Here is a 12218-nt window from a genome sequence, read left to right on the forward strand (position 1 = left end):
TAACATAGCCACAATGGTGTCTTAACCATCCTAATGTGTTTTGATTATGGTTTTGTCAGAAACCATGCGCAATCTCAATTGTCAATTGTCACTTGTGTAACATCCTTACACAAAATTGCATCATAAACAATTTGCTTTACTTCCTTAATGCTTCTTCAAGCACTTAAGGGTAATCTTTATGGCTTACTTGGTAAAGATTACTTAAATTCGATTTTGAAAACAATTCATCATACTCAAAGTATATGAAGTGTTATACATCATTACTTATTTAATTGATCCGGCAGCGGAAGCAAAATGTAATCAATCAAATATGTTCAATTTTAATTGAACTAGTCACGATCTTATCAACATACGACTTCTTATTGACGCTAATATCATGTGGATTTATCTACATAAATCTAGATATTAAAGATGTATTATATTACTCCAAAAGTCTTAAATCATTCGCAATGATCAATATGTCATCCACATATAAGACTAATTAAAATTCTCGTAACTCCCACTAAACTCCATGTATAAACACAACTTCTCGACTTATCGATAAAAGTTTTATAACATGATCAAATCATTGATTCCAACTCATTGATGTCCTACTTAAGATTCTCTTAAGTTTCACATTATCTTAGGATTGCAAGAATCTACAAAACTCAAGACATGTATTGAATACATTCCTTCTAATTGAAGAAGTGGGTTTTAGATTTCACTTGCTATGTATTTCATAATAATGAAACACAATCCCTAAGAAGATCCAAATAGACTTAAGCATTTCAACTAGTGCAAAACACTTTATTAGTACAAAACCCTTTGTCACTAATCAAGCCTTTTTATTTCGTATTTTCATGGCTCTAAGCCTTATATTGAGTTGTGACTTAACCACTCTCATGTAAGTCATATGTTTATTACTTTCCAGAAGTAATCAACTTGAATCAAACAATTTCTTTGTAAGTTATAAGCTCTTTACTTTCTTAAAAGTAGCATGAATTCATCAAATTTAACAAGTGACGAATTTAACCTCCTAGGTTTTAAAGAAACAATATTTTACACAAAACGTCTCATGTAGCCAAGAAAGACCAGTTTCTTGCGACATAACATTCTTTGTGTCTCTTGAATAATTTTCTCCCACTCTGTCTTCTAGAAATAAACTTGTATTTTAGAAAGATAGCTTCACGAGCCACAAACCCGGTGTACTCGTGATAATTGAAAGGGAAAAATGAGCATTTGTTTCTTGTGAAAACTTACAAATATGGTACATTACCATTTCATATCTCATATGATATAGTGGAAAATAATTTAGACAAAATGATAAATTTCCCAAAAGGATCAAGTAACTCAAAGTAACTTGATTGAAGTCCAAACCATATCGAATAACGTTTGAATTCTTATCCAATCACACATTATCCCATAATGCGTGCTAAGAGAGATTAATTTGTGATACTATATCACATTTTCTTTGGTTTATATCAAAGTCTTCACTTTGATAATCCCATTACGACTAAATCGTGATTCTTTGAATTTTTGAACTTCTTCAAAGATTTCTCTATTTACCTTATTAAGTGAACACATTAGCATCAACTTAAATCGTTGGTAAAAGAAAATGATCAACCTCTTATGGATCAATGATTTACAACCTCGATCTCCTTTTCAACCAAAAGGCACAAGATATCTCGCTTTGAATACAAGATACGCATAAAGCATTAACAATCTAATGGCTTCAAGAGTACTCGGTAACTCTTTGCGTTCATCATTCCAGAATTTAAGGTTTAATCTTGGGTTACCAATTTGAGTCTTACATCATCTACATGATATATCATTCTAGTTTGGTTTAGAATATATTCACCTTGATAATGGGCTAGCCATACATCAAATCGTGGTGTATAGGGTCACAAAAGTGAAACCTCTTTTGTATCTTAACAAGTTTGTATTCTTATTTTGAGTTTATGCACTTAATAGTCACAATTAAGTACAACTCTAAACCCAAACCTAGATTGAGTTCACAATGACTCTATCTCTCGACATTATTGATGCTAGTCGTCATATTCTAATCATTCTATGTATCAAGTACAGTGATGTAAACCACCACCGGTTTCTAATATTGACGAAGTAGTACTAGCAAAATTATGTTTAATCAAATAATCATTTAAAGAAGAAGATCCCATTAGATGTCCCACAACTAATTTGTTGATTCTTCAATAATTTGGGGTACTTTCCTTTCTAGTGTCCAACATTTAAGACAATGGAAACTTTATCGGTCGGAATTGATAGGTTTAGTATCGTCATTCTCAACAACTTTACCTTTAACATTACCTTGTATCAATTCCATTATTATCTTTACTTCTTTAAAACCTTATCCTTTTCTTAACGGTTTAAGAGAATGCTCCCACTAATTTCAATGAGTCTTTGCTTTGAGAAGCAAAATTGAAATTCATGAAGACTGCTCTTCATTCGTTAGTTTAGCTTTAAAACTTTCATTGAAGTGGTTGCGATATTTTGGTCAATTTTGATTTCCAACAAATCTAGTTACCAAAATTAGAAACAGTTCATTGTAAGTAGATGTGTTAGTCAAGAATCAAAAACCTGTTTGATAATGAATAACTTTTATCTATACTCTTTACAAGAGATCCTTAGCAATGGTTCATTTGAGGTTTTAGAAGCAAATTCATATTTGTCTTTAGTTACGATGTTTTAATGGAGATTTGAATCAAAAATTGAAATGATATCGAATATGAATTGTGGTAAAGAAATCGAACAATATAATAACGGAATAATGGAAAACTTAGCATTTATCGTTTTATTAATACTTGTAAATAACAAGTAAAGCATTTACATAGTGACCTCTACCCAACTATGATAAATGATTTCGAGATCCAAATTCATATTAACTTGGGCACGGGGTAGCCGATGAAACCCTTATCAATATAACTCGGTGGATTAACTCTTTAATCGATTCTACTTTTAGAACTCTCGGTCGATAAAATTACTCTAATATTTATCTATAGCCCAAAACACATTCGACAAGGGCACGGGGTAGCCGATGAAACCCTTATCAAAAAACTTTTGTTGAGTTCAATCCAAATTTCGAATAAATGTGTCCATGATCCAAATCCACATCAACTTGGGCACGGGGTAGCCGATGAAACCCTCATCAACATGAATTCGGTGGATAGACATTTATCACCCACTTCCCCTACGTAACAAGGTTTGTACCCCGGGGTAGCCGAGTGCACTCCCTCGCGAAATAGGTTTTCATGGTTTCTACTATTTGGTAAGGCTATGTCTCAATTGGTTGTTTTAGCGAGAGGTCATGCCAATTTATTATCTATCACGTTTTAAGTGAACTAAAGCGGTGAACTACGATAATTGTAATTGACACGGTCGAAAAACTCGATAAAATGACAATGCATGTTTTAGTTATGGCGATTTAGCGATGCATGCAACATATAAATAAAATGCAAAGCATAAAATAAATCCTAGTATGGTCTTCCTAAAATAGAAAATCTAATTAACTATTACATATTCGGAAACCAACTCCATTGGTCCCTTGAACTTCGGTTATGGCACGCATCTCGAGGTAACACCGTCTTTATGTATCGCCTTCTTGAAGAAATCCGTCTTTGGGAACTCCGAAATAAATAAAATTACATAATAAATTACATAATTTCCTATTATACATTTGTAACTAAAATAAAATAAATCTATTAAATTACAAAACGGTGATACGAGATCACAATAAATTACAACCGAATCGATATTCCCATACATTTCGGGTAATACCAATTAAAACTAAGGCCATACTAAGTAAAATTACATAATTCAAAAATTACATAAAATAAAATTATGACAATCATAAAGAAAATGCAGCATTATAATATGTATGAACATGCCCAATTTTATGCTAAATCGCCTTTAAGGTGCCAATATCGTATATTACACGGTTTTTACAGATTTGCGTGATTCAACGTTTTATAATCACGATATTTACATAAATTCATATTTATGCACAAGTTAATTACCCTAACTTTTAGGACTCAAAATTAGTCTTCACTAACAATTTGACTATAATTAACTTATATTACTTAAAATTGTTCATTAATGGACTTAAAATTATAAAAATAAGCTATAATCTTCAAATAAATCACAAAATTTCAAATAAATTTGAAATTTAAAATTTAAACTCATGAACATTCTGAAAAAAAATACCATGACACTCATAATGTTCAAAAACTTAGGTTAAAATTTCGAAATTTATCCGGAAAAACAATGTTGCGGTTTATCGGTTTTAACTAAATAATCATAAAAACATGAGAAAAATTATATTCACCAACTTTTCAATTTTAGATCTGAAAAAGATAATAAAATGCAACATGTGACATTTTTCCTTAGTCATGGAGTATGCTTTAGCAATTATTCACTAATTAAGTCACTATTTATGCTATTTTTCATCAAAAATCCATAAATTATGCATGAAGACTTCATTATAGCCTATTATTTTACACACATCTTGTAAAATTGCATGTGACAACATACTAAATTTCTATGACCAGATTCGAAATATTCCTCATATTAACCTATTTTTCATTTAAATTCGATTTTTATCATGAAAAATCCATTTTTCAAGCATAAGAAGTCCAAAAATTATGAAAATTTCCAGATCAACTAAAAATAATATATGTGAAAACATATCCAAAAACCACTGGAAAATTCGAAGTTTAGCTAATTTTCGTCCAAAAATGACATTTTTATCATAAAAATCACATTTTAATGTCAATATTATATAAAATGAACAATAAAATCCATAAATTAACCAAATATCATAAATACATTTTAGGATCAGAAACTTTAACATGCAAAAATTATTTTCGTGATATATCATAATAACACAAATTTACAAGTTTTATATGTTAATCGTATAACTCGGAAAAACAATAACCGATTTGCATGCAAACAACCTTATGCTCTGATACCGCTTGTTGGAAATCTTTATCTCATTTTTAACATAATCTTATATATTACAAATTAATTTAGTCATAAAATTAATTACAAATCTTATGCATGCAAACATCAATAGTTAAGAGAAGAAATCGGTTCCTTACATTGCATGTTTCGGATATTTGGGCACTAGTAAGGTCACCTACCTTACTTAGTTCTTGAGCTTTCCTTATGGATGAACAAGATTCAAAGGTAGAATCTCTCCCAAAGATGAATACCCAAGATAACCTCTTAAAAGACTAATATTATTAGATCTAGAACAATATTAATCTTACTAAAATTTGACCCAAAACTATTGTTTGTCCTCTTGAATATTTCGGTCAAGAGGAGAAGAAAATGGGAGTTTTTATTTCTCTAGATTTTCATAAGATGTAGAGATTATTGTATTTCTCACACTAGAAATTATGTGTAAAAGTAATGAATAAAAATTAGAGAGAAAAACTCTCTATGGAGGCCTTACAAAACCGGTGGGGAGAGAGGAGAGGAGAGGTGAAGTGAGTCAATGCATGAACAAGTAATTCTTATCAAGAAAACTAGGTTTGCATGGCTACAAGCTAGCATCATCATTATGCTCTCCACTAAATTATTTAACACAATTTAAACATCATGCTCCCTCCAAAAAATCGGTCCATATAAGATAAAATGGGTTCCATTTTATCTTTGTCAATTTGTCACATGTCACAAGTCATGTAAAATTGTCATGTATTTTTAACGTATTAAAAATCAACGTATTAATAAAATACGTCATGTACAAAATTGACTTAGTAATTCATAATTATTTGTACCAAAACGGTTTGCCAATTATAAATTACAACATCTTGTATTTATAATAAATTATTCATTCAGATTCAATTGTTTCTGTAAACAATAATTTCATCTAAGCAATGAAACAATTCGATTACTTAGACCGTGTCTAATTTAATTAAATTATAATAAGACACGTAAATATTACTTCCAAAATCGTCCGTCAATTTTAAGTAATTTAATCAACCCGTATCGTCATACGATCAATTAAATATTCTATTAAGAGTGTTACCCTTTAGGTATGACCTAAGGATCAACTGATCACCACCGTCGCACGACAGTAATGTCAAACTCTAGTCAGCCAATCATTACCGATATGTGTGGACCAGTTGACTGTAAAATATTACATCCCACATGTATTCTTAAAATGAGATTTAAACATGTGATCATTATGATCGACAGTTGTGATCGCATTATTGTCGGAGGACATATATTCCAACATTAACATCTTTTTTTCTCCATTTTTCCAATAACTTTTTCTCTCTTCATAATCTCCCTCTAATATTCATCTTCTACTGTGTTCATTCGTGCTCTTTCTTCGTGATTGTTCTTCATGCTCATTAATTCTACTTCATCTTCAATTTCGTGTAATCAGGTAATGAAATTTTTCTTTTTGTACTGTTTTTTTCCGTTGAATGTCTTCAATTTCGCATTTCATCTTTTTGTTCTTTGTTTGAATTTAATGTTTGTTGTGTTTGTAATCTTCAATTTATTCAGTTATCTTCATTATGTTGTTTAATTTATTATGTTTGTATTGTTAAATGACATTTTTTTTTCCGTTTTCGCATAATTCTAAGGTTTGTAATTGTATTTTACGATTTTGCGCCAGATTTTGGAATTGAATGTTGTTCTTTCTGGTGGTTCAATCAAACTATTATGAATGTAGATAGGTGACAGAATAATGAGGTTGTTTGCAGTATCTTATGTTGCTAACAATGGTGCGTCTTGATGTAGTTGATTTTTTTAGTACATTATTATTTCTCTGAAATAGCAGTTATTGTATTGTGTTGTTTCGGTTATTTCAATGCATTAGTTGGGTTATTTTATTTTATTTTGCTTAGTTATTTCATTCTGACAAAATATGCTTTTATTTTTCTAAACTATCCAATTATTTTATAGTGTTTTTATGGTTATTGTAATACTTATAAGTGGTTATTGTATCCAGTTGCATAGTTATTTTCAACTTACGCCCTTCTTTGTTTTTATTTCTTTCAGGGAGCTTTCGCTTTTTGCTGGCTCAACCCTCATCAATAGGTTAGACATGGTTCTTATTGGGAAGAATATTGAAAACACTAGAAAGACAAACTTCTTGTTAATGTTTAACTCCAAGGATAAAGTATTAGACAAAGTACACAATAGTTCAATCCTGGTTATTGTAAATTTCAATCACGGTTATTGTAAAGTTCAATCACGATTATTGTAATAATTTAAAGCAATTATTATACGTCTATGATGTAATTACTCTATTTTTATGCTGTAAATAAGTGTTGCTTTTGTCAAATTCAGATTTCAATTCATCTTCATCCTCTTTTTATCATCCCTCATCAAGGCAAGACATGGTTCTCGTCGGTAAGAAATACTGGTGGAAGAAACGCGAAAACAACGGCAAGACAAGGTCTCGTTGGAAGAAATACATTTAGACGTTGTATTGGAGATAAATAAATGTAATATTTGTGATGTTACTATCGTTAGATGTATTATTTAAAGTGCTTATCGATGTATTTTATGATGATGCTTAGATATAGTTTGTTGATGTTTAAGTGTAATGTGTTGAAAAAAAATAGTTATATAATAAAAGTAAGTGATTTTTTTAACCTTGTTATATGTTATTATTTCCTTTTTTAGATTTTGCTATTGCATTAACCATTCTCAATTATTGATTGAATGAAAATAACTAGCTATTCAATTAAACAAGATGAAAACAAACACGGGATAGAAATTTGAATATATTTGAGTTTCATCTCAATACAATAACACGATTTATTCATTATAATAACCGAGTTTCTACATTACAATAACTACAAATACCAAAATTTTACATTACAATAACTGAGTTTCTACACTGTAATAACTACAAATACCAGAGTTTCTACATTAAAATAACTGAGTTTTCTACGTTACAATAACGGAGTTTTTACATAAAATAACTGAGTTATTCAATTAAACAAGATGAAAACTAACAAAAATGACCAAGTATATACATCAATTTTTCCATTAAACGTTAATTATCCGCGTCTATCGTGATTCAACATATAAATCACCAAAAACTAGAACATAACTTAACAGAACACCCAAGAAGTAACTGGATTGTAAAATAAATGGTCTGTAAAATAACTAAACTGACTTTAAACAACTAACGAGTGAATAACTGAATCACTTATAGAATAACTGACTTTATTCATTACAATAACTGAGTTTCTATATTACAATAACTACAAATACCATATTTTCTACATTACAATAACTGAGTTTATACATTACAATAATTGAGTTCCTACATTACAATAACCGAGTTTCAGAATTACAATAACTTAGTTTTTGCATTTGAATAACTATTAAATAACCACGTTTCTTCATTACAATAACTGAGTTTCTACATTACATTAGCTACAAATACCAGAGTTTCTACATTACAATAACTGACTACATTATAATAATTGAGTTTCTACATTAAAATAACTATACATACCGGAGAACATTATTCTCAGTAAATAAGTTATTTTATTGCAATAATGTAATTATTCTATCATACAACATCAGTTATTCTATTATATGACGTCAATTATTCCATGGAGCATCAATTATCCCTGCTCAACGTCGTCGTTCCACCTACAAATTACCAAAAATAATGAAATCTTATCGGAATTTGTTATAATCAATAAATTTTCTGTTGAATTTGTTCTTTACTAATGTTATTAATCATAATTTGGTAAAAAGATAGAAATCTGACGAGTGTTTATTATTCTCATCCTACTTTTACTGAAATTCACGGAAAATTAAACACAAAAATCGCATTTGATTTGATACATTAGGGTTTTTCCGAAATTTCATTATTAATTGGAGAAAAAATTGATCGTATCAATTAAAATAATTAAATTTGTGAATGAATTTGGTTTATAAGATTGGAATCACAAAAAAAAAAAAAATTGGAAAGAATTTATGAAATTGTTGATGAATCTAGAGATTTTGATTGATTTGTTGATGTTTTGTGTTTGCAAAGAGAGAGAGAGAGAGAGATAGAGAGAGAGAGAGAGAGAGACAAAGGAGAAAAAGTAGAGAGAGCGTGCGATGAATTGTTTGTGTGAGCAGATATTTGTTACATCAATTGTATATATACGCGGGGGTAACTCACGAAAAGTGACAAACTCACCGGATCTTGCCTCTCTCTCTCTCTCTCTATATATATATATATATATATATATATATATATATTAATCAAAAACCTCCTGCTGCCGTGCCTTAGTTTTGAACCTAACCAGAAAAATCCCATTTAGCATAAATGAGACTTTATCAAGTCCTTGAGCCTGCCACACCCTCTTAACAAATCCAGAAATCACATTGCTAGGGGGGTTAGCTCCTAAGACATAACAGAAAACCGAAGTAGACCAAAAAGCAACCTCACCAGCCACATCATTTTGAGTGATTTGGATCAGAGGCGAAGATGGTGGCTCCGATTCCGCAGTAGGCTGCTCCAATTGTTCTTCAGTTTCAATGATAGACTCCAAATCTGATTCAAACTCCTGCGATGAAATACGAACGTGATGTTGAGGAGATTTCCCCTTATTATTAGTAGATAAAATTAAATCATCATGTTTTTATTGTTTTGATTAGATTTTGGAGGATTATTAGCAGTTTTTTTCTTTCTCGCCATTGCGTGGTAAAGAAGCTAACTGTATGAAATTAGAGAGGATTTTATCTCTCTAGTTTCTCTCTCATCCTCTTCAATGTGCTTTTTACCAAGACCGTAGTCTATGCCTAGATTTCGACATAACTGCTCTCATGTGAGATTTAGAGTCTCCTTGGGACCGGTACATCCATGCCCGGTCTCCCTTAGGGGTGAGTAGGCTCCTTGCGTGGCATGTCACATCACGACGCATAAGCATGACGTCCTTTCCTTTTTAGACCATGAGATGTTCATTTGTGTGCATATTTTGAAACAATTAGTTGCATTTCATTTTTTGAGCCTACATTGCCAAATAAATTTTTCGACCCTTTAGACTAGGTCCTATTTTGCTAACCCCTTTTGATCTTGAACCTCACATTTGGCACCTACAAAACTAGCCACATGCCATAAACAACCTTCCCTTATCAAGAAATTTGCTTACATGTTGTTAGTTAAATGAAAAAGGGTGTTTTGAACCTTAGTTGATGAGTGAGTCGGGATAATGGTTTTATTTGGTTGGTTTGAATAAAGAGGTTTTGAAAAAGAAAAGAAAAGAAAATAGAAAAGAAAAAACATGTAAGGAAAAAGAAAAAAAAATTCACTTATACTTTGTTTGAATAGAAAAAAAGCCAAGCAACACTCCTTTCATCAATGGAGTAGAAAAAGGCGTTGCATGAATAAAGGAGCACTTGATGTTTTTCCTAAGTGAGTCGGGTTTACACAATTTTTGCTTGATTTTGGCAATCCAATTTCTTGTTAGGACGTAAACGTTACTCATTGGTTGCAATAAGGTGATAATTTTCGTTGTAATACTCCGTATTTATAGTCTTGGGGGTACTCTATCGAGTAGGCCTTACTCTGTCGAGTAAGGGTAAGTGGCGAAGCAAAATAGTTTCTGACCTGTTGGGTACTCGATCGAGTAGCTGGGGTACTCGATCGAGTAAGGGGGTACTCGATCGAGTACCTTGGGTACTCGATCGAGTGTCCGGTTTACGGGGAGTTTTTCGCGGGTTTTGTTAATTATGCGATTAGGGTATTTAAACATAATCGTCGTTGTTTTAATTCACTTTTACCAAAACCTAAAACCTGTTTAAGAGAGAAAGCGATCGATCATCTTCCTAATCGCATCCTTAACAATTCCCGGAGTTCAGACGGTCAGTTCGTATCGTAGTTCGTGTCGTTGGATTCCTTGCGTCGAGGGTAAGCTTTTAATATAATTTATATAATGTTTTGCTAGGTTTGGTCAAACCCTAATTTAGGATTTGGGGGTTTTATGAATAGTAAGTAATTGGTAGTCTTTATGTGTTATATGTTAGGAGGAGAATTCGTAGAAGAGGCGTTTTGAGACAGCTGTAGATACCGTCTGCGTGTTGTGCTTTCCAGGTAGGATTTCCTACTCAGTATTAGTCCCATAATGGGATATTGGTGATGTGCTGTAGTTAGTTGTTGGATATGATGATTGTGATTATGATTGTGATTGTGATTGTGATTGGTTTCTATGGCTCTCGAGATGCGTTCTCGAGTGGTGGGGTCACTTGCGGGAGTGATCTCACGCCCTAGTTTCGCCCTTCGTGGAACCCGCCACGAAAGGGGATGTGCACATTAATGGACGGGGTTATCGCTCGTACGATGAGCGGGGCTTAGGTGGGAACAGGCTGCGGTCCCCCAGGCGGGGCTGGTCCAGTGGACGGTCGATATTGAGATGATGGGAGTTGGTGGTGTGTGTGTGTGTGTGTTCGGTTCATTGTCTATTTGTCTTATTGTTGTTATCTATATTGATTGTGTGATTAGTGCGACCGGTGTTGTTTTGTAAACCTGCGGTGATCCATTCGGGGATGGTGAGCGGATATTGAACAGGTATAGAGATGATCTTGGGATAGGCTGGGATGGCCACGACATGACGATAGAGTCTTCCGCTGTAGTTTAGTATTTATTTACATTTCAGTTGAGAACAGATAGTTTGGAATAATGTATTGTACTTTCAGTTTGGTTTCGAGGATTGTACTTATTCATTAAATTACTTATAATAAATGTTGTTTCTGTTTTGTCTATTTGATTATCATACCTCGGGCAACCGAGATGGTGATGTCTTCATACCTGAGTGGTCCTGGTAAGGCACTCGGAGTATGGGGGTGTTACAAATGGTATCAGAGAGACGATCCTGAAACCTGTAACCAATGAACTTAATGAACATAGGGAGTCAATTAAAATGAACCCGGGGTAAAAGTTGTAGGAGCTAGTGCAAAGGCTTGGGAGACGTCCTAAAGCCGCGGGGGTCGCCCTACAACTTTGAACCGGCCACATGGGGGAAATGTGTGTTGAGTCATGTGTGTGCTTAGTAACTTGCGTAACAATGTGATGGAATGTGTTGATGGTTGGATGTTCGAATTGGAAGTTGATGAGATGAAAGAAAAGTAATATATATATAGGCATTGTTGATGAAATGATAGCATGATGGAATGTTTTTACAACGTGGCAATTAACAGCATGATTGTTATGATATAATGTGATTTATAAAGTTAGCATGTTAGTATACGACGTAATA

Source organism: Silene latifolia, chromosome 7 (genome assembly GCF_048544455.1).
Source record: "Silene latifolia isolate original U9 population chromosome 7, ASM4854445v1, whole genome shotgun sequence".
Taxonomy (NCBI): Eukaryota; Viridiplantae; Streptophyta; class Magnoliopsida; order Caryophyllales; family Caryophyllaceae; genus Silene; species Silene latifolia.